We start from the raw sequence: 25,088 nt of genomic DNA on the forward strand, positions 1-25,088 counted from the left end.
ACCAACAGAGCTCTGAACCTTAATCACATTTTCCAGTTATGTTGTGGGGAAGTGCAAAGGTTTAGTTAATGCCAGTATAATGTTCTAGGCTTAAATGCCACACCCATCACTCTGATAGCCAAATTGAGTCAATAATTCAACCCAGATGGGAATCCAGGTTCATCTTGGCTTATTGTTATCTGCTTTGACCATTAGGCTGTATGACTCCCATAAATTATTCTGCAGTTCCTGTTAAAAGAAAACAAATTCACATGATGCTTAATGCTGCCTCCCAGCTGTAATGCAAACTGGAATTTTGGACCACAGCACTGCTCCCTGACTCATCCTGGATCCCCTCCATGTGACGTTGGATCCATCTAAGCAGGGGAATAAGTGGACTAGAAGGGCTGGGGTTTTCTTTTTTCCTTCTTTTCTTTTTTTTTTTAATCATTCACTGTCCAATAACACGTGGATGCTCATGCAGCCTGTCTCTAGGATGTGAAAATTAACAATACCAGAGAGGGGCCCTTCTGAATACACAAGGATGGAAAGGAAAATATAAAAGGGCTAAAGATTTATACAAGAATAATTTAAGCACTGACTCATTGCCATTGCTAAATTTACAAAATATATAAAACCCAGACAGAAATGTGGGGCAGGAGGGAGATTGCATTAAGTACCACAGGGGTGAAGTACTATAAAAAGATAAAAACAGCACACCCATGGAGCAAAAATTTGTTTTACACATAGTTTAAATACAGCCACCACGCTTCACATCTCCTGGGCATGGCTTTACTATAAGCTCCTCTGTTGCTTGTTTGTAGTTGGAGAAAATCCAGAAAGCAAGGAAAACAAACACATCACAGGTTCTCCACATCTATTTGGTTTAACAACACTTAGCATGCACCTTTGGCATTTTCCATGCGTTAAAAAGACAAAGTGCCGACTGTAGCTCTGGCTATCCCACAGGCTGCCTTGCCAGGAGCACGTGGTAGGGAAGCCTGCTTAACCAGCATCGAAGGATTCCCTCGTGTAGGAAACCTCAAAGAGTATAGAGGTGGCTCAGTGGCCCATTCCAGCACCAGACATTTCAGCCAAAGAAATGCCAGCATGAGCTGGGAATTCAGCTGACTCCCAGCTGATGAATCAGCCTCTCCGGAGCCACAGGTAACCGGTATGTCTACATTGCAGTGGCGCACAGTGGAGACACCCGAGATTACAGCTTCTGTATCTTTAACAGCAAAAAAGAGGAAAGAGAGGAAAAGCAAAACAGGGATTCAAAAGGAATCCAGAAATACATCATTATTTTGACCACCCAAAGCTGACAGCATGCTCACAGAGTGACTCTGAATGGTTATAACCTTCCAAAAATTAAACTGCCAGGACCCTGACTGTGTGGAACAGTTACACCTCCGCTTGTTCTGCAGTAGAACATGGAAAAAGATGCTGACTATATCCCCTCTGCCAGGGCCAAAACAGAGACAGGTTTTGTTTAATTCTTTGGCTTTGCTTTTTAATACCTTAGTGTTTACAATGCTGATTTGCTTAATTATCGTTATCTAGCCTCTGAGAACTAATGATGCAGTATCCACAAACACTTGAAAATGCTCTTTCCCATTGAACAACATCAATTTCCATTTAATGTTCTAGATTAATTAAAACTTTTTTTTTCCCTAGGGCCTTTTTTAATTCAACTTCAAAATTCCAGTAGAATTTCAGGAGTGCAATATAATTTGCATAATTGCAAATGTGAAAATATCACCTCTCAGAAAAACAAACAAGCAAACAAACAAAACTGTTAAGAGGCAGAGTGAGATTAGGGCTATTGCAGTTGGAGAGAAGAAGGCAGAACCTTGGCAGAGGGGTCCAAAAGAGGTATCTCTCTTCTGTGTATCTCAGAGCAGCTGCCCACCAAGCCAAAGCTGAGGGCATGAATACAACTTAAAATTATACCTTTCTGAGATGTAGTCCCTTACTCAGCTCTACCAGAAGGCACTTCTCTCTTCCTGGGAATATGGTCCTGGAAGCATCTTATACCAGCTCTTGTTCTTGCAGTTGTTCTTATATTTTGAGATGCGGCAAAGGATACTGGTGAAGCTGCTATTTCCATTTCTGGTTAAAGAGCTCCATGGGCAGAGCCCGCATATGGGCTGTGGGTGACTTTGGCTCAAAACGCTTCTGCCTGGTTTGGGACACATCTCTGTGCTTCAGCACTGCACCTTAACAGGGGGTCTGCTCTGTTGCCCATACCCTAATAATCCCTTTTGGATTGATCCAGTGGTAAGGAGAGGGGAAGTAAATTTAGTTCCTGGATCTCTGGCTTGTCCAGATGTCCAAGCCAAAATAAAGTTCAAATAAAAGTGAAGCCAAACTGCTCAGCCTTATCAAGGCTAAAATGCTTCTATTTACAAAGCATTTCAGAGCAGGACTCGGAAAGCTAAAGAAAAAGAGGTGTGACACCTGCAGGATTTAGGTATCTCTAATAGTAGGATTACAATTAATTAAACCATTCTAATTCCTCTTCAGAAAGCTATTCAGACACCCATCTTTCACAAACGTAGTAAAGATTTTGGCCCTTACATACCTTACAAGAAATGATGAATACTGCTTTTCAGGATCAGGCCCATAATAAGCTAAACAAGCTGATAAAAAAGCAAAGGTTAAAATCACATCAGCTATAATAATGAGGGTTTGAAAAACAGTATCATAATATCATACTATATAGCATTAAAACCTTCCAGCGGTAAATAGTGAAGTCTACTTGTTCCCTAGATTTGCAAAAAAGATAAAGTGGCTAAAAGCCTTGCAAAAGTTCTTGCCTGCATCTCCATGGCCTCTGTCAGAGCCGCAGATGCAGCATTCAGCTGCTGCTTTCTCAGCAGAGTGCTCCCTGCTTATGGTCAGACAGCCCCATTGATCTCTATTGTTCTTGGACTAATCTTCCCAATTCGAATCAAAGAGAAGCTTTTTATGAGAGCGCATAGGTGGCTGCTTTGCAGTTCTTCAGTACACAGTCACCAATTACCTAACGCGCTCAGGAATGTCTCCTTTCATGGAAGCAATAACTTTCGTTTTGTAATATTCACAGCAAAACAAGGAGCTTTACCACCCTCTGTGTCCTTGCACAAAGCAAAGTACAGGTTGTCAGTGTGAGAAGACGTATAATCTCATTCAGTGAGCACCCCAGACCAGCCAGGTGCTCCGCAGCTCCTAGTGATGGACACGTTCAGCAAAGCCGCGCTCCGGGCAATGCTGGACGACTATTTGGAAAGGAAGGAATTTTGCCACCGCTCCAGCAAGCAACAGTTCCTTACTGGTCACCAAGGGCTGACTGCGCCCTTCCCATCGTCTCGAGACACCTATGCGAGGCGGCGGCAGGCGCACGGGTGCCGGGGCTGAGAGAACGAAACACCTCTCCCTGCACCAGCACCACAGCCTTTAACTCCCGCTCCCCAAAACTGCCTCCTCCTCTTCCCTGAGCCCCCAAATCCACCTCTGCTGCCCTCCCAGGGCAGAGCCGAGGGGGTTTCCCAAGCCAGTAGTTTCCCACCTCCCCGATGACAGCAAGGCAGGTGGCCCGGCCACCGCTGCCTGTGCCGACGGCATGTTTCCTGTCCCCGGGGTGGGGCAGAGCCGAGCGGAGACTCCGGGAGAAGCCAACGCACTTTCCCCCCCCTACCCCTTGTCGGCGGCGGCAGCGAAGAGCTCCGGTGCCCGGCGCAAAGTCGCGGAGCCCCGCAGGGCTGGTGGGTACCTGCCGTGGAGCCGGAACGGCGGCGAGGTGCGGGGCGAGGCCGGTTGCGGGGCCGGGGGCCGGGTGCTGGAGGCGTTGCGAGCCGGGTGAGCTCCTCCCCAGCGGCGGCTAAGGGTCTCTCCCCTTCTGCGCGGAGTGTCAGACTTTCCCCTGGCTCCTTCCCTTCCTCCATCCCCGCCACCCCTTTCCACTCCCTCGCGCGCACATGCACACCCCTCCAGCAAATGGGCTGCTTCGTGTGCCTCTATGTGTGTGTGTCAGCCAGCTCAGACACACACCCACTGCTGCTGCTGCCGGCGTAGGTCACAGCTCCGGCCACCAGGAAACGTTTAACTCCCTGAAAAGTAGCAGAGTGCACGCACAAACACAACACATACACACGCAGACTGTGGTACCAACCGGGCACTGAGGGGAACCTGTGCTCATGGACCTTCCGCTGGACCACAGAACTCCTGCACTTTCGGATCACGCACCTGAGAGTTTGCCCAGGAGCAACCCAGACTAATACTGTGATCACCCTGCACAGGTGGCTGCTTCAGATAGTAAGGTCTAAAGGAGCCTCAGCTCCACTCCAGTTGTTCCCGGGGCATATTCCCACTGGAGCTGAGCTGCAGGTCACTGGCTGATGGACGGGGAGTGTTAAAAAAGCCAGCTCACCACACTTACTGATAAGGAGAAAACAGCTGGGCAGTGGCCCAGAGCTAGGGCTTGGTGTGCGTTTAAGAGTGTCCCACGTGCAAAGCTGTAGTTGCCTGGGATACATCTGCCTTTGCATTTATTTGTTTTGCCAGTGGAATGTGCTACATCGGTGGTTCTCCAGCTTTCGCATGCTGCAGACCACTTCCTAAGACAGAATTTCTCTCCTGGACCAATCCACTCCTACACCAAACCTTTCTCTCCAACATATTTCCTTCTGTGGCTGCCCGAGGAAAAGCCTTTCTGCCCACAGGCTGAGAGGCACTGAACACATGGCACAGATAGTATCAGACCCTTCCAGACAAGACACACTGGGGTTCTTTCAAAAGCTGTGTTTCCCTTAGTGAAGAGCTCAGATTGAAACTCTTCAGCCGGTTGCAGAACAAACCCTGACTGTTGCTCCCATGAAGTAACAGCAGAACTAGGGAAGTCCAGAGACATATTGGAGTTTCCATCATGTTTCGCAGCAGGACTTCCTCCTCTGCTGTTCACACCTAAGTCAGATGGGTGGTCTGGGCATACAGGATAGGATCTACATGTGTGTATGGTGGGGTTAAACTCTCCAAATGCCAGCTCTTATCTAGGTTTTTAAAACAGTTAGTTACTAAAATACCAAGTTATTGTTTTTTTTATAAACTCTGCGTACACAGATACACAGATTGTACTTATCTACATGTGTCTCATATTCCCACAAAATAAACGAAAGAATTTGAGGACATGTTGTTTCACACTTGCCACTGACTTCTGTTGTTTAAGGCCTTCAAAGGGGACTTAATACCTCATTTTCCACATTTGTTTCATTATCATCAATAAAACTTTTCATTGCTTAAATCCCTGGATGGCACAGCTCAATAAAATATCATTGTGATCAATATGATGCAGATTGTAGCCAGTTTGTGTTTTAAATTCCTGTAGAATGATTCTTGCACTTTGTTCACAGGTATTCACTGAACATCACAGGCACTCTGCTGGTAATGACCTTCTGCAAATGAAAATGAGGAGCAGGTTGATGGAAGAAAAATCCCTATTGAATTTTCAAGCATTCACTAGTACTACACAATTGGGCTTTGAGGTACCCTGAAAATGTGAATACTAGTAAAAACAAAACAATCTGAAGAGTGCTGCCTGCTTCAAGTACTGGAGACATTTCAGACTCCTGTGAAAAATAAATCAGCATGAAAGCTCCCTTTTCTCATTTGTGGAACCTGTCTGAAGTCTCTGTGAAATGTAAAAGAAATGGATTTGGAAATGGTTTATTTTAGTAGCTTTTTTTTGTTCCTTGCAAATAATGAAAACACATTTTTTTTTTAATAAATAGCAGAAGATTCGTCTTTCAAGAATCATAAAAGCGAATTTGTGAAATAATTAAGAGCTTCATTCATTCAAGTGGAAGAAACCAAGAAAAAAGATGCCCTCTTGTGGCTCTTTGCTGAATGAAAACTGGTGAATTTGTAAAACTACCTCGCAGCCGGCGCGGAATGAGCATGCCTTTTTGTTCCTTGTTATGAAGGCTGTAAAACAGTTCATTCCATGGACACGGGCTGAGGGGTCGTTCACCATCTGCAAAGTATCATTTTGATGCATTCCTTGGCATTGTGTTTTAAACCACTGTTCAGAAAACCTCAGAGCAGACAAGGACAGCTTTACTGTGAGACATCAGAAGGAATTTTACCTTTCTTGGTGTCTACGTTACTGCTACCGCTTTGAGTGACCTTTTTGGTCAGGACTGCATTTGGCCCTTACAGGGTATTCAAAATGCCCCCAAAGTTACAGGTATTTCTGCCAAATTTAATGAAATTGTCTGAAGTTTTAACAGGAAGAAGGTCCCTTTCAATGCTTTGAAGCTATGATGAATATAAAAAATGACAATGATGATTACATTCTTTTTCCTGCAGAAAGGACACTGACTATTTGCTGCAAGAAGCATTCAACAGGTTGTTACAACCATGAATTTGAAAAGTTGGGTGTTATTTTCCCTTTTTTTTTTTTGTCTTCTATGACTAATTTGAGGCTCCCCTAAAACCAAATTCCACACCTTCTGCCCTGGGTAACTGCTCAAATTTCCTGTAAGGCTGAGTGGGTCATAAAAGAGCAGGAGCTAAACATCAGATATCTGCATTTTTGTTTTGTCATCAAGCAGTGATACAAGCATGAATTAAATGACCAAATAGATCTTTAGCAAATAATTAAAATTAGGAGAAGATGTAAGCTGGTTTTGATACTTTCTGTTCACTTCCTTTTCTGTTTGATCATAAGTCTGAACACTGGCCAGATACTGTAATGCCAAACTAGCATAATTCAGAAGAAACTATTTTCAACTGAGATATATTGTCCAAGCAGATAGATGGTTTCTTAATAAAGGCTGCAGGATAAACATAAGACAGCAGCATGCTGATACACTATAGGCATTTATTTTTATGTTGAGCACTATTATTCCTTCTGTAAGTAGTGACAGAAATGTCTGCAGCACTATGCAATGCAGTGATGTTACTTGAATCTTTTAACAAAGGTGAGATTGTTTTCCCAGTGTAGGGCTCAGTTGTTCCTAGTGGATCTTTTCCAACTGAACAAATATGCATTTGGTGTCTTAGAGATCCTTCATGAGAAGACTGTGTAACTCATGTCCAACTCTGAAAACTTCAAAGGAACCTCCCATTCTCCACTGAGAAGACCAAGAAATTATATGTTGACATAACAGATGGCCTGGTCATGCTTATTCCCAGCCACCCATCCCTGCCCCTGCTTCCAACAGCAGACATGAAAGTGTCAAACCTGGAGCAACTTCTATACTTAGCATGTTAAATAAAGCTACTGAAGCCCAGAACAGGTTTACCTTCTGCTGGATTGCCAGCTGGAGCACTGAAGGAGCTGCTTCATGTGTAGTTCAGCTTTTTGTCCACAAGTGGGGAAGCCTTTATAAGGGTGGGAAGGGAGCAGCCGGCTGGGGGCAAAACCCACCATTCAGTCAAGCTGAAGTGCCTCTACTTTTGACTCAGCCACTAAATATGCCTTCTTGGGGAGGCTTGGGGTTACTAAGTTCTTAGTGGGTCACTAGGTACAGTTACTGTGCAAGCATATTGGCAGGCTGGGTTCCACAGTATGAATATAGTCAAATTCATACTCCAACACTGTCCACAAATCTGGATCAATATCCACTAAAGACAGCAGGTATATTTCCAAAGACAGTAAAGGGACATGTACTGATAGATGGGGATTATACAGAGAGAATTATATATGGGTCATAGAATTACTAGAAATCAGGTGGTTTAAAGAGGGTGAGTAAGAAACAGTAATTTTAGTAAGGTGTTGAACTGCCAACTTAATGTCTATCAGGAGATAAAGGCTCCTTCTGCAGCTTGGGATTCTGCTTTGTCTGAACAGGAATAGCCAGAGTTTGCCTGTTGCCCTGTGCTGATGCAGCTAGACTGACCTTTGAGGGTCTCCAGAGCAAGGCAAGGGACTCTGCTTGTGAGAGAAGGAGACTCTTTCTCCCATCAGTTTGGGAAGGGAAGAGTCTGTTTTACTCCAGTGTGGGTAATTATAATGCAGCATCTGCAGAGCTGGACACACTGATTTCACGTCTCTCCCTCCTCAAAAAGCCTTAAAGCCAGTGTCAGTATCTGCTCCTTTCTTTTCTCTATAATATAGCTTGGACAGAGGACAGAGCCTTGACATTGTAATCTAATTTATCATAACAGTATTTATATGCAGGTCATCAGAGAACCAGACATCGGTATTGTATCCTTATTCCCACCACACTTTGTGCTTAAGGAGCATGAAGCTGCAAACACTTACTGTGCCTGCAAACCCTTACTGACAAGGGTTTCTTTAAGCCCTTTAATTTTAGTTTTTACCTGATCATCCCTAGTTTTGACTAATCTAAACCACTGAGAACAAGCAGTCAGAGCAGAAATGGGAGGTCAAGCCTCCTTCAGTTTACCAGATTGTGAAGAAGCTCAGCATGCACTGAAAATTGCTTAAGGAGAAATCCTGCTGGGGGTTAGAGTGCATGAAGTGCATTTCTAGCCCCTGTGGCTCCCAAATAAGAGCAGATTTCACTTCATTCATTGCTATAAGATACAAGAGATAATCTGTCTTCACTGAGCTGATGTTCAAAAAGAAATAAAAGAAAGACAAAGGGAAACATTTATGAACGGTGCAGAGAAAAGTCTAAGATATTACATAAAAGGAGACAAAGCCTTCCTTAAAAGTGTTAGGCAAAGTAGAATATCCATCTTTGTCTTGCTGCCAAATTCCTGGCTGATTATCAAATCTTAGTCATAAAGGATCTGATCCTGAAGTACTGAACATATTCAAACTCCATTTGAGTTTACAATGCTTAACTTTGCTTAGCACATCACAGGGTTAGGTACAAATTAAGCCATGACACATCCCGGGTATGTCACTCTCTAGTCTCCATCCTGTCAAGACAGCTATCTGATGAAGCACCTACAGTTTCTGCTCACTTTAGCTCAAACTTCAGTGCACAGTTTAGGATCTGACCCAGATACGGTGACCAGAATAAATTTTTTTTCTACAGATCATGCTTGGGGTATTATTTCAGTCTCTACATAATAAATAGCTTGACAAGAAAACAGCTTGTTGTATTTCAATGTGTGTCCTGGGTAGGAAAGGAAAGCAGCCTCTGAGAGCCCACAGTTCTATGTATTTTATGAGTCAGACAAGAAATTAATTTCCATGAAATGAATTTTCTCATTTTCTTGCTTTGTAAAAATTATACTTCAGTATTTCTAAGGAAGGGCATTTTTACCTCCAGTTGCTACTTCCACTGAAACCAGTGGTTGAACCAATTGGTTTAAGGCATCATCCTGCTCTCACTGAGTGGCAAGGACTGCTGTATTGATTTACTAGCTTCAGCACCAAGCAGGGGAGGGTGGGAATAAAATCTGTGTCCAGAGATCTCCAGTTCCACTCAGCAGTGGCTGTACCAATAATAACCCCCCTCTCATTTTAATAAAACATGAGTGATATTACAATAAATGGTTCCATGTATTTTCTTATCTCAGAACACAACCTATCTAGTTCTGTTTATCCTTAGCATGAACAAATCTTTGTGAATGCCTGAAAGTCACTTTTTTCTAGTGAAAATATGTGCTTTTAGTTAAGAGAAGAAAAATATCCAAGCAATGGTTCTATAGATAGAAATGTTCTTTCTGGCTCTAAAAGATAGCTTTGTCCAAGACACACCCTATTTATTATTTATTCTTGGATATTTTTGTTTCCTACCCAATTTAGGGCAAACATTAAGTGATCACTTTGCAAGCAAAATAGTGTTAAATGGAACCACATGCCTTAATGATTTGCAGCACACATTACATGGGCTCATGTTCACTGTCCTCAATAAATAGGTATTTTGATTGTGTTAAAAGATTGTCTCCTTTAAACTGTAAACACTGAATTTGTTATAGCTTCATCAGTGAGAACAGATTGTTGTTAGTATCTTAAGATAATACACTACCAGCCAAGTCCGTACAAAATTCATATGGAAGAGTTATCAGCTGTCAGAAGGTTGAAAACAGTAACTCGGTACAGTACACTTGTTTGCACAGTCTCTCTGTTCTGTGTTAGAAGTCTGTTTAAATTCTTTCATTAAATACATGTGCAACAGGTTTGAAGGAAATGGACTCTTTACTTGAAGATCACCCCATCATTTCTAATGCAGATAGGCAAATATGCATCGAAGTTGTGGATTTGGGGAGCTCTGGAGGGAAACTTCAAAGGTTTAAGTGTGGGTTTCTATATACATGAAACCTAGTCTTGACAAAAGAGGTTAGTGAGACATCTAAATCCCAGTGAACAGCAGCGAAATCCCACAAGCTTAGCAAAATCCTTGTATCATCATATATTGAGTATCTCAACAATCCACAATGAGCTACATTTTGAATCAGAAGTGTAGTTTGTGGGGAGCTCTTGGGAAAACACCAGGACCATTTTCATGTCTTGTTTTTGTTTCATAGTTCAACAGCACTTTACAGGAACAAAACTCACTCTTGCCCATGTGGTCAGGTGGAGATTCATAGCAGATGAACTGGTTTCTATGGGAGCTGTAACCTCCTCTCATTAATGTGATTCTGGTCCGCATAATGAAGTGAGTCCTTCTTGCATACCACTCCCATTTACATCATGACTGCATCCAGGTTTGTTTATACCTTCAGACTACCACCTTTGTAGCTAAACGAGGCACCAATCATTACTAATATATGCTTTAATAAAGTGATGAATATTGCACTGATTGGTTCTCTCCACAGACTGCTTAGTTGACTGGTGTACTGGTGATCCCAGCTTTTGACCATCAAAATTATATACGCTCCAATTTTCAAATAAGCATTTCCTAAACCCTAGGTTTCTAACCATAGAGGCTTCTTATGCAGTCACTAGAGATTGATGTCAATATCCCTATGTGATGATGCATCCCGTTTGAAAACAAAATACTTAAGGAACACAACTTCTTCCTTAGTGCTTTCTGTATCTCTCCTTTGACTGCAGAGGGAGCCTACATGTCTGCTTCTAAATGTCTAATGTTAAGTGAGTGAAACCCACCCTGAAGTAGTACAGCTGAAGCCAATGTAATTACGTACAAAGTGTTTTCAGGATCAAGTCCAAAGGTTATTGAGGACTCTGTTATGAAAGGTGCTATTCATGTCAGCATTATAACCTGGAAACAGAGTGACCACATGTTTTTGTTTCTTGTTGAATAAAATTGCTTTCAGAGTCTGAAAGAAAGATATTTTATTCAAACTAAACAAACAGATTTTTAACTAATTTTGTTTATTCCTGGTTTCTGCATAAATTATTTATTCAGCTTTATACTAGATTTAATTCAGTTCACATCAGCAACATTTCTAGATGCGGCTGTGCCTGGCTGCCATTCAGTCTTCAGGGCTATGGCTTAAAAAATTCTAAAAACAAAAAAAGAAAAACAAACTAATAAGTTTAGCATCATTGAAACCATGTGCATCCGTATAAAATTCTATATATTCAGTGGCTCTATCAGCTGAGAAGACTGCAATTTGAACTCAAATGTGAAGGATCCCAGTGCATTCAAGAGCCAGCATTTGATACTGTGGTTTGGGTAGATATCTTCTGTCCTAGCAAACTGCAGCTATGAAGTGAAACACAGCATATAGATCAGTTTGGTTAGCTAGCTTATAGCATTTTCTCTTTCAGACTTCCTTCTTTCAGTAAATGAGGGCTTTTGTTATTGACAGCAGTAAGAGCAAAACCTGAGGCCATATAGAAGCAGTTGCAGTGAGATAACACTTCTGAAAACAGACTTGAACACCAAGAATATTATATATGGAAAGCCGATGTATCTACCAAGTCAATGCGTAGCTCCAGGTGCTTTCAGTTCACAAACATAAGTAAAAAAAAAATAGAAAAGGAAAAAGGTGCTTTAGACTAGAAAGGAAGACTGACATTTTTACAAATTAGGTACTTTTCAACAGCTTTGGTCAGCGTAGAAAGAAAACCGATCAGTTTATTTTTTCTGTAGTTAAGTATTGATTAGATTGGCAGCAGAGAAGGAAATGGAAATTAAGCTTAACTAATACCTCCTCGCACTGATATCAGTAGAAGCATTTCCATCATTTATTATCCTTTATTAATTGTGTTCAGTCTATGCTACTTAACAGCTACACATTAGTGTCAGTCAGATGAGAAAGTTTAGTTTATATAGAGAAAGACTGTAAGGCCAAAACTTAGATGTGTTCACTTATCTCTAACCTGACTCAGGAATTTTAGTGGAGGATGTTTGAGTTCAGCCTTCAAATTCAGGCTGAGCTAGAACAGATACACAAGAAAAAATGTCAGTCCTGACCAAAGTAACTAAAAGTAAGAAAAATCCCTGGAAAAATTGTTCCAATGTCTAACAACTATGATCATTATAGAGATGACTGATTTTTAAAGTAGTGTTAGAGCAAAGCCCATTGTAGCAGTATGTTTCATCATCCTGATTTTTGGAAAGCAAAAGTACAACAGCAAAGTATTTTGGCCTATGAAGGTCTCTGAATACATAAGACCCTGTAGACCATTTAGCAGACATTAATGTTTTGTCGGCAAAAGCAAAAAACAGAGCAGATCCAGATGTATGTTAGAGAACTCCAAGTCATTTCTAAGCAGTACTAAAATACCTGATAACTTCAAAGTTTACCTGGGAGTATTTACATCTATCCTGTATTTGGGTGTCAAAAGGGACAAAAGAATCACACTGTATTATTTGTGAAGTTAGTTGTTGAGAAAGACAAAAAAAAAAAAACTTATTAAAACCTGGGCTTGAACAGAAAATAATAAAACACAAAAAAGGATGAGGGAAACAAATGAAGTGATTGTTCACAATGGAAGCATCTGCAAGGTCACAAAGAGCTCAAACATATATCCAAGCTGTAACTTGTGTGATTGAGGGACAAAAACTGATCCAGCTTCCTACATCCATCCAAGATGTATATTGTAACAGTGAGGACTACTGCCAGAATCACTCTGTATTAAAGCAACTCTATTCAGAGAGGATGAAAGAGGAGAATAAAGAAGGAATATTCTCATTACATAAGGCATTTAAAAAAATATATACTGGTGAAAGTACACTTCTGTTTCTCACTTCCTATTATTCAGTTTGTGACCGCTCATGTTCCTGTCTTTGGAGTACTTCTTGGTCATGCAGAATTATTCTCAACTTATAGAATTGTAGAATCATAGAATAGTTAGGGTTGGAAAAGACCTTAAGATTATCCAGTTCCAAACCCCTGACATGGTCAGGGACACCTCACACTAGACCATGTCACACAAGGCTCTGTACAACCTGGCCTTGAACACTGCCAGGGGAACTTATTAAAAGTGCAACCAGTCTAGGATGAGCCAAGAGTAAGGCACTAATTATGATCCAGTCACCTGAGACTACCAATTAGTCCAAGAAGGGAAATAAGCACCTCCAAAGTAAACAAGATTCTCTTCTAGAGAGATCATAGAATCATAGAATAGTTTGGGTTGGAAAGGACCTTAAGATAATCTAGTTCCAACCCCCCTGCCATGGGCAGGGACACCTCACACTAAACCATATCACCCAAGTTCTCATCCAACCTGGTCTTGAACAGTGCTGGGGATGGAGCATTCACAACCTCCCTGGGTAACCTATTCCAGTGCCTCACCACCCTAACAGGAAAGAATTTCCTTCTTATATCCAATCTAAATCCCCTGTTTAAGTTTTTACCCGTTACCCCTTGTCCTATCACTACAGTCCCTAAGGATTAGTCCCTCCCCAGCATCCCTATAGGTCCCCTTCAGATACTGGAAGGCTGCTATGAGGTCTCCACGCAGCCTTCTCTTCTCCAGGCTGAACAGCCCCAACTTTCTCAGCCTGTCTTCATACAGGAGGAGCTCCAGTACCCTGATCATCCTCGTGGCCCTCCTCTGGACTTGTTCCAACAGTTCCATGTCCTTTTTATGTTGAGGACACCAGAACTGCACACAATACTCCAGGTGAGGTCTCACAAGAGCAGAGCAGAGGGGCAGGATCACCTCCTTTGACCTGCTGGTCACGCTCCTTTTGATGCAGACCAGGATACGGTTGGCTTTCTGGGCTGCAAGCGCACACTGAAGCCGGCCCATGTTCATTTTCTCATCAACCAACACCCCCAAGTCCTTCTCTGCAGGGCTGCTCTGAATCTCTTCTCTGCCCAACCTGGAGCTGTGCCTGGGATTGCCCCGACCCAGGTGTAGGACCTTGCACTTGGCATGGTTAAACCTCATGAGGTTGGCATCAGCCCACCTCACAAGCGTGTCAAGGTCCCTCTGGATGCCATTCCTTCCCTCCAGCGTATCAACCGAACCACACAGCTTGGTGTCATCGGCAAACTTGCTGAGGGCGCACTCAATCCCACTGTCCATGTCAGCGACAAAGATGTTGAACAAGACCAATCCCAACACCGATCCCTGAGGGACGCCACTTGTTACTGGTCTCCAGCCAGACACTGGCCATTGACCACAACTCTTTGTGAGCGGCCATCCAGCCAGTTCTTTATCCACCGAGTGGTCCATCCATCAAATTGATGTCTCTCCAATTTAGAGACAAGGATGTCTTGTGGGACAGTGTCGAACGCTTTGCACAAGTCCAGGTAGATGACACCAACTGCTCTACCCCTGTCCATCAGTTCCGTAGCCCCATCATAGAAGGCCACCAAATTAGTCAGGCAGGATTTCCCCTTACTGAAGCCATGCTGGCTGTCACCAAGCACCTTGTTGATTTTCATGTGCCTTAGCATGCCTTCCAGGAGAATCTGCTCCAGGATTTTGCGAGGCACAGAGGTGAGACTGACTGGTCTGTAAATCCCCAGGTCATGCATTTTCCCCTTCTTGAAAATGGGGGTTATATTTCCCTTTTTCCAGTCGTCGGGAACTTCACCTGACTGCCATGATTTCTCAAATATGATGGCCAGTGGCTTCGCAACTCCATTTGCCAGCTCCTTCAGGACCCACAGTTGGATTTCATCAGGTCCCATGAACTTGTGCGTGTTCAGATTTTTAACATGGTCTCGAACCAGTTCCTCTCCTACAGTGGGCTCAAGGTCTTCATTTTCACAGTCCCTGCATCTGCCTTCCGAAACTTGGGTAGTGTTGTCAGAGCCTTTGCCAGTGAAGACAGAGGCAAAGAAGTCATTCAGAACCTCAGCCTTCTCCAAATCCTGTGTAGCCAGTTCTCCTGATAGCTTCCGGAGAGGGCTCACATTGTCCCTAGTCTGTTTTTTATTTGCTACGTACCTTCAGAATCCCTTCCTGTTATCCTTAATATCAATAGCCAAGTTTAATTCTGACTGAGCCTTAGCTTTCCTGACCTGGTTCCTAGCTTCTCAGTCAACATCCCTGTTCTCTTCCCATGCCACCTGTCCTTGCTTCCACTTTTTATAAGCCTCTTTTTTCATTTGAATTTTCCTCAGCAGCTCCTTATCCATCCAAGGAGGTCTCCTGGCCCTCCTGCTGCGCTTCCTTCTAGTTGGGATGCAACACTCCTGAGCGTGTAGCAGGTGATCTTTGAATATCATCTAACAGTCTTGGGCCCCCCTGCCCTCTAGGGCTGTATCCCATGGAACCTTCCTAAGCAGGTTCCTGAAGAGGCCAAAGTCTGCTCTTTTGAAGTCCAGGGCAGTGAGCTTGCTGCATGCTCTTCTCACTGTCCTGAGGATCTCAAATTCGACATCTCATGATCGCTGCATCCAAGGCTGCCCTGGAGCATCACATTTCCAACGAGCCCTTCCCTGTTGGTGAGCACGAGGTCAAGCATGGCACCTCTCCTTGTCGGCTCCTCTATTACTTGCAGAAGGAAGTTGTCTTCCACACAACCGAGGAACCTCCTGGATTGCTTGTGCCAGGCAGTACCTTCCCTCCAACAGATGTCAGGGTGGTTGAAGTAACCCATGAGAACAAGGGCCTGTGAGCGTGAGGCTTTTCCTATCTGTCTACAGAGTGCTTCATTTGCAGGTTGTCCTTGATCAGGTGGTCTGTAACAGATCCCCACAGTAATGTCTCCCATAGCTATATTCCCTTTAACCCTGACCCACAAACTCTCTGTTAACTGATCATCTGTCCCCAGATAGAGTGCCATACTCTCCAGCCTATCGCTAACATGAAGGGCAACTCCTCCTCCCTGCCTGCCAGGCCTGTCCTTCCTAAAGAACCTGTAACCTTCCATTCCAACACTCCAGTCACAGGAGCCATCCCACCATGTTTCTGCATGGTGTATCATACCCCCGTAGACGAGCACACATCTCTAATTCCTCTTGTTTGTTCCCCATGCTACAGGCGTTTGTACAGAGGCATCTGAGCCGAGCTCCAAATGAAGCCAGCTCATTGGCTGGAGTGGCTGGGATATCTCTACATTGCTCCAAGCATTTATTATAGGTGCTGGCAACTGACTGGGAGTGTTGGAATGGAATGATGCCCCCCTCCCCCAACACATCTAGTTTAAAGCCTCCTTGACCAGTCTGGCAAGCCTCCTACCAAAACTGCCCTCAAATTACTTCTTTGGAGGGGCCCAACAAAGGCAACCTATGGTGACCAGTTCATTGTCATAACTTTAATCTTAACATAGGTAAAATCAGGTGACTGTCATCCAGAACTAACCTGTACGTGACCTCTATATGTATACTGCCACTCTTCTTACCATTTTTGATGGTCAGTTGCTAACTTCTGATTAAAATCGGGTGTAGTCTAGGAAAAGAACAAATTTTTCTGTGCATTTCTATAACGACTGATAAATAAATCTAACCCTCTGTGTAGTCTGTAGTTATGGTATTAATATTTATGGTTTACATGCATATAAGTGAAAGCAGATTGAGCTGACAACTGCTTTGAAGAACAGAGAGGAAATTTTCACCTGCATATTTTACTGGCATGAGAAAGTCTAAAAGCAGTGTGTGCCTTTGCTGATTAATGTTGGGCTCGATTCTTTCATTTGCATAAATTAGGGAATATATTACATTTATTTAAGGTGTACACTGATATAACTCTAGAGATTACTGTGGAACTGTATTCATGCTGTTGAATTAGTAAGTGCTAACTTAAGCATAGTTTCTTTTCATACATTTCTTTAATTTAAATTATGACGGCCGTCTCGTCTGAGTTATCAAATTCTTTCTTCTGGCTTTAATCTGAATGCAATTCCAGTATTCTGCTATTGATGGTAAAAGGCTTTTCCCAAATTCAAAAGACAGAATTCCAGAGCATGGCTCTCAATACTATCACACTCAAATAGCAGTAGAGATATTCATTCAACATAAAATTCACCAACCATAGACTTATACCTTTATTGTCAGTGAACAAACCCAGTGGTGAAACCCACTTCAAAAGTCTTAGGAACTCCGACTGCAAACTGAGGGATCATTCTGCCTCAGGAACATTCAAAGGCTTTAGCTTCTGGAGCAGGACTAAATGCTCAGGTTGGTCCCAGTGTTACTTACTTTTATTTTCTATGGGGTGCATTTTAATACAGTTTTCCTGGCCTGCAAAGCCTGCTTGAAATTTCAGATCGTTGATATTTTTATTCATCCTTTACACATAACATCATTCATCTGCCTGGTTTTATAAGATGTTGGCTGTCTGAAAGCACAAAAGCTGTTTCTTTTGGCAACACTATTCAGGAGCTAGGATTCAAAAGAGGACCATGGCTAAGGAATACGCACTTTGTGTACATGTAATGTAGTATTTTACTTTTCTCAAAATCCAGCAAATTCATATTGCAGGTGCAACTTGTCAAAACTTGTGGCTCTTTCAATTCAACCCAGAAATATAACTGTACCCATATTTTTATGAAACACCAGTTACATGTTCTAATTGTAAATTACACAGCCTCCGTTTGATGGCCTTTTCTTTGTGTTTATTGACTCTAGAATTAAACTATAAAGGAAAACAGACTTGGCAAGCATCTAGGTGGTTTTTGGAGTGATCTGAAACAACTTACTTCTGGGTTTTGTGGTCCTTGTGGCAGTAATGGGTTCTCTGCTCATGGCTTTACAGAATATCTTTGGATGCCTGTACAGAAATACATTCTTCTTTTTCCAAAACAGTTAGCCTGGAGTTCACTGAAAAATATGTAAGCCTGGTTTTGTGATACCACACCACTGACAAGGCAAAATACAAACCATACATCAAACTAGTACTTTTGTAATGGACAATGCCCATTAGTTCCACTCCTTTCATATGTGGCCATCAGAATCAAGTCCTGTGCATCCAAAGAAGCAGCTCGTGCACGTCAGACTTATTTCTGGGATAAAACAATGAGAGGTTTTGCAGAGCCTACCAAAAAAAAAAAAGAAAATAAAATAGCAGAAGCAAAAACAAACACACACAAAAACAACCAAGGAAGATCCTTCTGGGAACAGAATTTTGTATTTTACTCTCATCTAGAGGCAACTGAGAGAGCCGCGTTTTTATCTTAATCCACAAGAAACACCAGAAAAACAGAACAATTTCAGATAGTAAATCTTCTGGACTTCAGTTTTTCAGTCTTGGATATGTAGTTTTCTTAATTTAACTTCTTAAAGATCTACCTCACCCCAGAGGGTAAAATGAAAAATAGTACAATAAAACAGCAAGGAAGAAGGGTGTGTGAAAGAGCAAACATTTCAAAAAGGAGGTAAGCTGGGAATGTGCTAACACCTAAACCAAATCTAATAGGAGTAACTGAAAAGTGTGGACAGAGATGAAGGTAGGAATTTCTGCCTTGCCACCGCACTGAATCCCTCCTCAAGGCCACTTCAGATATTTGCCTTGTATCAAGTCTTCTGTGTAGCACTCTTTCACCATAGATACTGTTGCAGCAGGGGGATGAGGGCCCTGAAGAGCTCTTTTTAAGCAGGTAGCACCATAGCCCCAGGATGTCATTGTTATCCCTATGCAGTCTGAAGGGGAATATGGGGAGGTGAGAAATCTTTATAAATAAGGCAAGATAGAAACTTGCAGGGAAAATATCAGAACCAGCCAAGTTTCACTACTCCCTTGCAAACAAGGTGGGTGAAAACTTGTGGTGGGCTGATTCTGAGATCCCATGAGCCACAGGGTGGATTCGTAAAATGCTAATCTCAACTTTTAAGGAAATGACTCAAAGTCTTGAGCAGTCACATCTTCAGGTTAGTGGAAAGAGTAGACAATTATTCTCTCAGGACCAGCCACTTAATTACATATAGAAAATCCACGCAGTTATAGCAAACCAGACCCATTAACCTCAGAATTCTAGTCTCATAGTATTTCTTTAAAGTTCAGTGTCCGGTCCGTGAGCACTCAAGGAGAAAAAAACGGTAGAATTTAGAACTGTCATATTACATATGTTCTCCAAAGAAGAGATAATCTTCTGGCAGACATAAACTCACCATTGTGAACAAAACTGCAGTATAAAAACCTTGCATATTTTTCTTAACTGATACCCCACAATGGCACTAACATTTTTCATTCATGGTCTGCTATATGTTTTGAAAGATGATGTGTGAAAGTAGACTTACCATTTTTCAGTAAGGGCACCATTCAAATATGGCATCTGTTTTTCTAAGAGGAGCTTCCCTTCTAGCAGGTTGTTTTACATGCATCCTTTAGAGGAATTCTTGCACCTTCCTCTGAAGCTTGAAAAAAGTAGCAGCTGCTAGAGACAGGATGAGCAAAGGATTTGCTATTGATTTAAACAGCTGTGTTCTTTTTAAATAACTGAAACCATAAAGAAACATTTTACTTAGGTTCTTTAGATTCCATGATTTAAGTGAACAGACATTTTTATTTAAAAAATGAAAATATTTGTAATTTTTCTTTTTCTTTTTTTTTTTAAAAAAAAAAAACAGCAGACTTCTGGGAGGGTTTTTGTTGTATTTTTGGCCTCCCAGGTAGCTTTGCTAATTTCTCTATTTCTGTGTCTTTTGTTATGTCACTTTGCCCCTTTTATGACCCTTAAGCTATGTTATTTTCTATATCCGGTATATAGAAGCAAAATACCCCAAACCACATATCTACTATGGCTTAGTGAAGAGTGAATTGTCAGTCACTGAAATCGACAATAATTGTAAAATTTGGGCTGCAGGAGATTTTTTGACAAGAAACTAAGCCTTTGTTCTTACTTTTTCATTATAAATAGTGTTTTTTCTTTTTTTTTACTTTTTTGTCCCTGTATATTACACACTACATTTGCAGCTCAGTTCCATAGGAGATCCTTTGCTGATGTAATTCATTGAAGCAGTGCTGACCTTCACAAAGCTATGCTGAAACATTGCAGTGGACTGAAAGTATGAATTCTGTTGTGCATTGCACAATATCCTACCACTTATGCCAAGTAATACACTGTGTTTTCTACAAAAAAAAAAAGTGGTGAAAAGACTTATTTAAAAAAAATTATTTATTACTTATTTTCCATTGCAAGAGTGGGTTAGACCTAAAGTATATTAAACATAGTAGTCTTCTGTGTTACTAGCCATAAGTTGAGGCATCAGTTTCAATACAGAATGGTTAAATTGTGTTGGCTATAGGCAGACCCCACTTGACATGTCAAGTGTAAGCCATAAAATACCTTAAAAGTGTCAATGTTTTGCAGTGAGAGGGGTTTTGGTGGGGGTTGTTCTGGCCTTTTTTCAGAGCAAATGAAATCATGAACTTCGGAAGCATTTTTACCTTGATTGATAGACTTAAATTTTTTTTGGGTGATTTTAGCCATTGCTTTTTCATCCTCAGTAATGAGTTGGAATTTGAACAATCTTCATTCCACACAGATCCTCTTCAAGCTGTGATCAGAGAGAGTCAATTGTGTTTACAATGTATTTCTTATTCATATAAAAGCATTTATAAAGTGTTCACGGCCATAATGTCTTTTTGTTCCACACCAGTTTGATTCTATCATTGCTTTATTTTACTTCTGTTTTGTCAGACAAGCCACACTGTCATCTCAGTTTTGCCTTTTGTAATTTTATTTTTCTACCATCACACATTCAAACGTGTTCAAGACTCAGAATTTTTACTGTAGACCATTGGAACATAAAACGATAACACTAATGAGAATAAAAACTCTATGTAACACAAATATTTTCTTATGCAAATACTTTATGTTAGTTAACTTTCTGTCCTGATTGATAATAACATAGCATATATAAAAAATAAAACCAGAAAAAATATTAAATTAAATGTAGCATGAGGATTCTCATTTTGTGTTGATCATGAACAAAAAAGCTGTCAGTCTGAAAAATGGCATTTGAATGAGGTCTCCACTGGCTGAACTCACAGTTTAACTCCAGTCATGGGTAAAAGCAGTAGGTTGTCATCTGTGGGCTTGCCAACCATGACAAGAGAGGCATATATACAACCTATGCATGTTATTGTCATCACAAGCAGGTATTATCAGCTGCCACTCTGCTTGTTACATTGCTTACCTACTTGTCTAATGGCATCGCACCAAGCGCTATTCAGATATAGACTTTTCCAATCTACTGTCAGTCTCCATTATTTAAAGGTTAAAAGAAACTCTGCATATATTTATCCTGCTGTGCACTACCAAAATCCTGAAATTCAAATAAAGTAGTGACTTGCTGAGAAGCCCTGCAAACTTGTGTCTTTTATTCCAAATAAAATAGTGTGTAAAATTATAAAAACCAGATTAAATTATATATGGATGGTTTGCCATTTTTCAGCCAGTGGGAGACCTTCTCTTTATAGCAAAAAATGGAGTTAAAAAGGTTTCTTGAATATCTCAGCATATACATTTTGAAATGTTCTGAATAACCATCTCCAGTGCCTCACTAATTTTAAGATTGTCTTACCCTTTAAGTGACCTGATCACACTCAGTTATACAGCCAATTCCCTGACTTGCTCATTAAGATTATTATTGAAAACCTTAAAAATTCATTATGTGTTAGCACAATGGTAACAGGACAAGTTTTTGGCTCATTGCTAATAAGAGATAAGTTTATTTTTTTACCTTGAACAGGAGAAAGAAAAGACTATATTTCTCAATCTAAGCCTATAAGAAAGATGATTCTTGATTATCTTAAATTTATGCACATAAAATGATTTTTAATTCTTCCAATGAAAAGAAATTTGTGAAGGGATTTTACTCTAGGGCATAAGTTATTGAGTATATCAACTGAATTTAAGTAAACTGTAGGAAATGATGGAATAAAAGACAAAGCAAGCTATTCAAACTATAGGAAACTGAGCAAAGAGAGTCAAGAAGTTTTGTATATACAAAGTTATAAAAGATATAGTTTAAATCACTATAAACACAGGAGCTGAGTCCAGTAGAATAAACCTCTTCAGGAAGCTTGTTTTTAGGATCTAAACCTCAGAGAAGACAAATTCAGCTAAGGTTTTTAAGTTTCATGAAAGAGCTGGAAGAGGTGAAAAATCAGTGGTGGAAGACTTGTTTTGATAAGCAATAATGCTACCCATATATAGGTATAGTTATGAGGTTAACTGTGCACTAAATGTATTAAAGGGCATTGTTGAACCTGAATGGAACTTTGAAAGGCCTGAGTATATTTTCCAATTTTTTTTCTTTTTTTTTTATTTATTTATTTTTGTGTGATTACATATGTGCTAGTTACAAAATTCTGTGAAATGGCATGCCAAAACCAACATGCAAGATGAAAACTCACAGCAGTTCACTAAAGACATTTTTTAATGCAGTGATAAATGAAATGTTTGTTTCTCTAGATCAAAGCATCTCCTGTTGGAAACAGTGTAATGTGTTGTATTTAAATATATCACTGTTGCTAAAACAGTCTTTTCAGATGAAAATGTGCTGACAGCATTTTTATAACCATTCCTAGATATGATGAACAGCTCTCATATGCAAGTCATCTCCAACATTTGTCTTCTGCCAAAGTGGAGAATTAAGCGCCCTGTGCATTGTTTTGCTAGGTGATTTCTTGGAATGACTTTGCTGATTTTGTTTCTGAAATAGGGAAGTAAAATGTTTTCATTTTCACAAAAGCAAGCTTTGTGGTGTCCCTGATGTCTCTGGAGCCCATCCTGAATTCTGCTCAGTTCTTTTATCATCAGGTTTGCACTTGGTAATAGAAGAGGCTGACTTGACTCTGTATGACTGCATTTGAAATGGGAAAGGATACACGGAAGTCATCCAGTTCACCTCTGCACATCACACAGTTTATTAGTAACTCAGGCTCATCAGTCAGCATGTTTGATCCACTGAATTTCATTATTAAAATTCCCTGTTCAACCTCCCTGCTCTCTGCTAAGCAATAGCCAGACCACCCTGTATGCCCAGCTGGTGAGCACAGCAGGGCCAGCCTGCCTTTCTGGCTGTGCCACCCAGTGCTGCAGAAAGAGAGAGATTATGTCTCATGGTGAGAACCCTGGAAAGGCAAGGGGAAGGAAGACCCACCCTGGAAGTAACAGGTTTGGGTCTGAAGCATTCCTGTGAGGAAGTGGATGGGGTGGTGGGAATAGCTCTGGAACCTGCGAATTGCTAAGGAAAGGGAGAGAGGTGGCTGCTCGTTTTGCCTCTTCTAATTTCAAAGAGTAGTTTCAGGATTTCAGGATTAAAAAAAATTATTTAAAAGACTATTTCTTTTCTAAAAAATAATTTTAGGAAAACTCTCTCCACTTTTCCAATTTGTAAGAGGTTTAGAAAAGAAATCTTTCTAATTGATTTACACAGATTACAGGTTTTCTTTAAGAAAAGCCTTGAACATGCATGTCCCCATGCTTTGATTAACCTTATAGCTAAGTAAGTCTGACAAAAATACAAACAGGATTGTACAGAAAACTATATTCCATTTGCCACTGAAATGAATAGTCAAGTATTTCAAACAAAATTATTTTTAATCTCCGGCAGAAGAAGGAAATCTACAGCCTAGAATATATTGAGTGCATGGGAAGGCACCAACATTGTATTTATTGGCCTGCTTTGGAGGTAAACATGCTGTAATCAAGTCTATTGGCATGCAGGTGGGCTAGGCAAGACAAGAGAATGAAGTCATGCATAAGGATGAAAGCATGAGTTCACAAGGCATGAGTTTAGCACCTTGCTCCTGGACATCCTCAAAATAGACGTTTCCTGACACAGAAATGCAAATGTCCTGGGCTGCTCCTAAACTGACCTGTAGATCTGCACCATGGAAGACCCTGCACTGTTTCAAAACAAAGACCTCTTAACAGTTCACAGTAGATGGCATCCAGCCTGTGCTTGTTATCTTTCCCCAGTAAACAAGATTTGGGAGATGTTGGGGGTGTGATTAAATCCCACTTTCATGTGGTGTTAGGACAGGCTAAGATTTACACTCAAATTGGGAAACTTCTTCTGCTCTGGAGTTTCTCAGTTTAGATACTGAATGGGAAATCATGTAGAATAATCACAAAGAATAATGTGAGGGAGACTAATGTCCACTGGTCCCTTTTTTTTCCCTGCTGAGAAATAAGATCTGCCCTGCAGGGCATTTCAGAGCAAAAGCCTAATACAGCCACTGGGAGTTAGCCTGTAGTAGCTACTTTCTGTCCATTAAGAACAGAAAAAGCCTCAGACTTAAAGTTCCGAGTCTAACCCGTTAATTAGTTAAATTAGGCACTTAAGGAACCTACAGGGGTTAGGTGGGAATTTGATGAATGTTAGTGGCACCTAAATGATAGCCTGGGATCCTTAAGGCAACATTCAGGTGCTGAAAGTACTTTTTGAGGTCACCTGTCATCTCTTTGTAGCTGTGAATGCTAACATCAGGCAAACTCTTATATTTCAGGTAGCACAGGGACTTTCCTGGCATACAGTTTTTCAATCTGAGTATGTAATTCCTTATAACTATTTAATGATAAAATGATCTGCTTCCAGAATTTTGGTATAAAGTTTTGAAGATTTAATGTTTTATATATGATCATATGTTTCATATAAAACAAGACTTGGAAAAATTAGACAGGAAATATTTCACACCTGAAATTAAGTCATCTTTATCACCGTGAAAACTTTTATACACTTGGATAAGTTCAATACTGGGACAGTTGTACTCAAATTTAAGAAGGGAATGCTGTTTGTAGAAGAATGTGCTCTCTTTTTAGCAAAAGGTCAGTTTGAAGCTTTACAAATGTGCTTTACTTCAGAAATGTTACATGTGGTTACTTCACAGCTCCACATTTGCTCAAGACACTTTATTTGCCTTCTAAGCCAAATGCACTATT

At 41.0% G+C, this 25,088-nt stretch overlaps 1 protein-coding gene across 2 annotated transcripts in view; it reads right to left on the bottom strand.

Moving 5' to 3' along the window:
* SEMA3D (semaphorin 3D) overlaps nt 1-4,332 on the bottom strand; it is a 138,117-nt gene extending 133,785 nt beyond the window's left edge. Inside the window, exon 1 of one of the 2 annotated variants that reach the window (XM_057422513.1) lies at nt 4,207-4,332. The gene's annotated coding sequence lies outside the window, so the exon portion shown is untranslated. Of the gene's footprint in view, nt 1-3,733; nt 3,928-4,206 lie in introns of those variants that run through there. The other variant, XM_057422515.1, reaches the window with a different exon arrangement.
* Nucleotides 4,333-25,088: the final 20,756 nt, after the last annotated feature.

The sequence above is a fragment of the Pezoporus wallicus genome, unplaced genomic scaffold (genome assembly GCF_028554395.1).
Source record: "Pezoporus wallicus isolate ANWC-B61680 ecotype Strahan unplaced genomic scaffold, APGP_CSIRO_Pwel_v1 contig_3058, whole genome shotgun sequence".
NCBI classification, from domain to species: Eukaryota; Metazoa; Chordata; class Aves; order Psittaciformes; family Psittacidae; genus Pezoporus; species Pezoporus wallicus.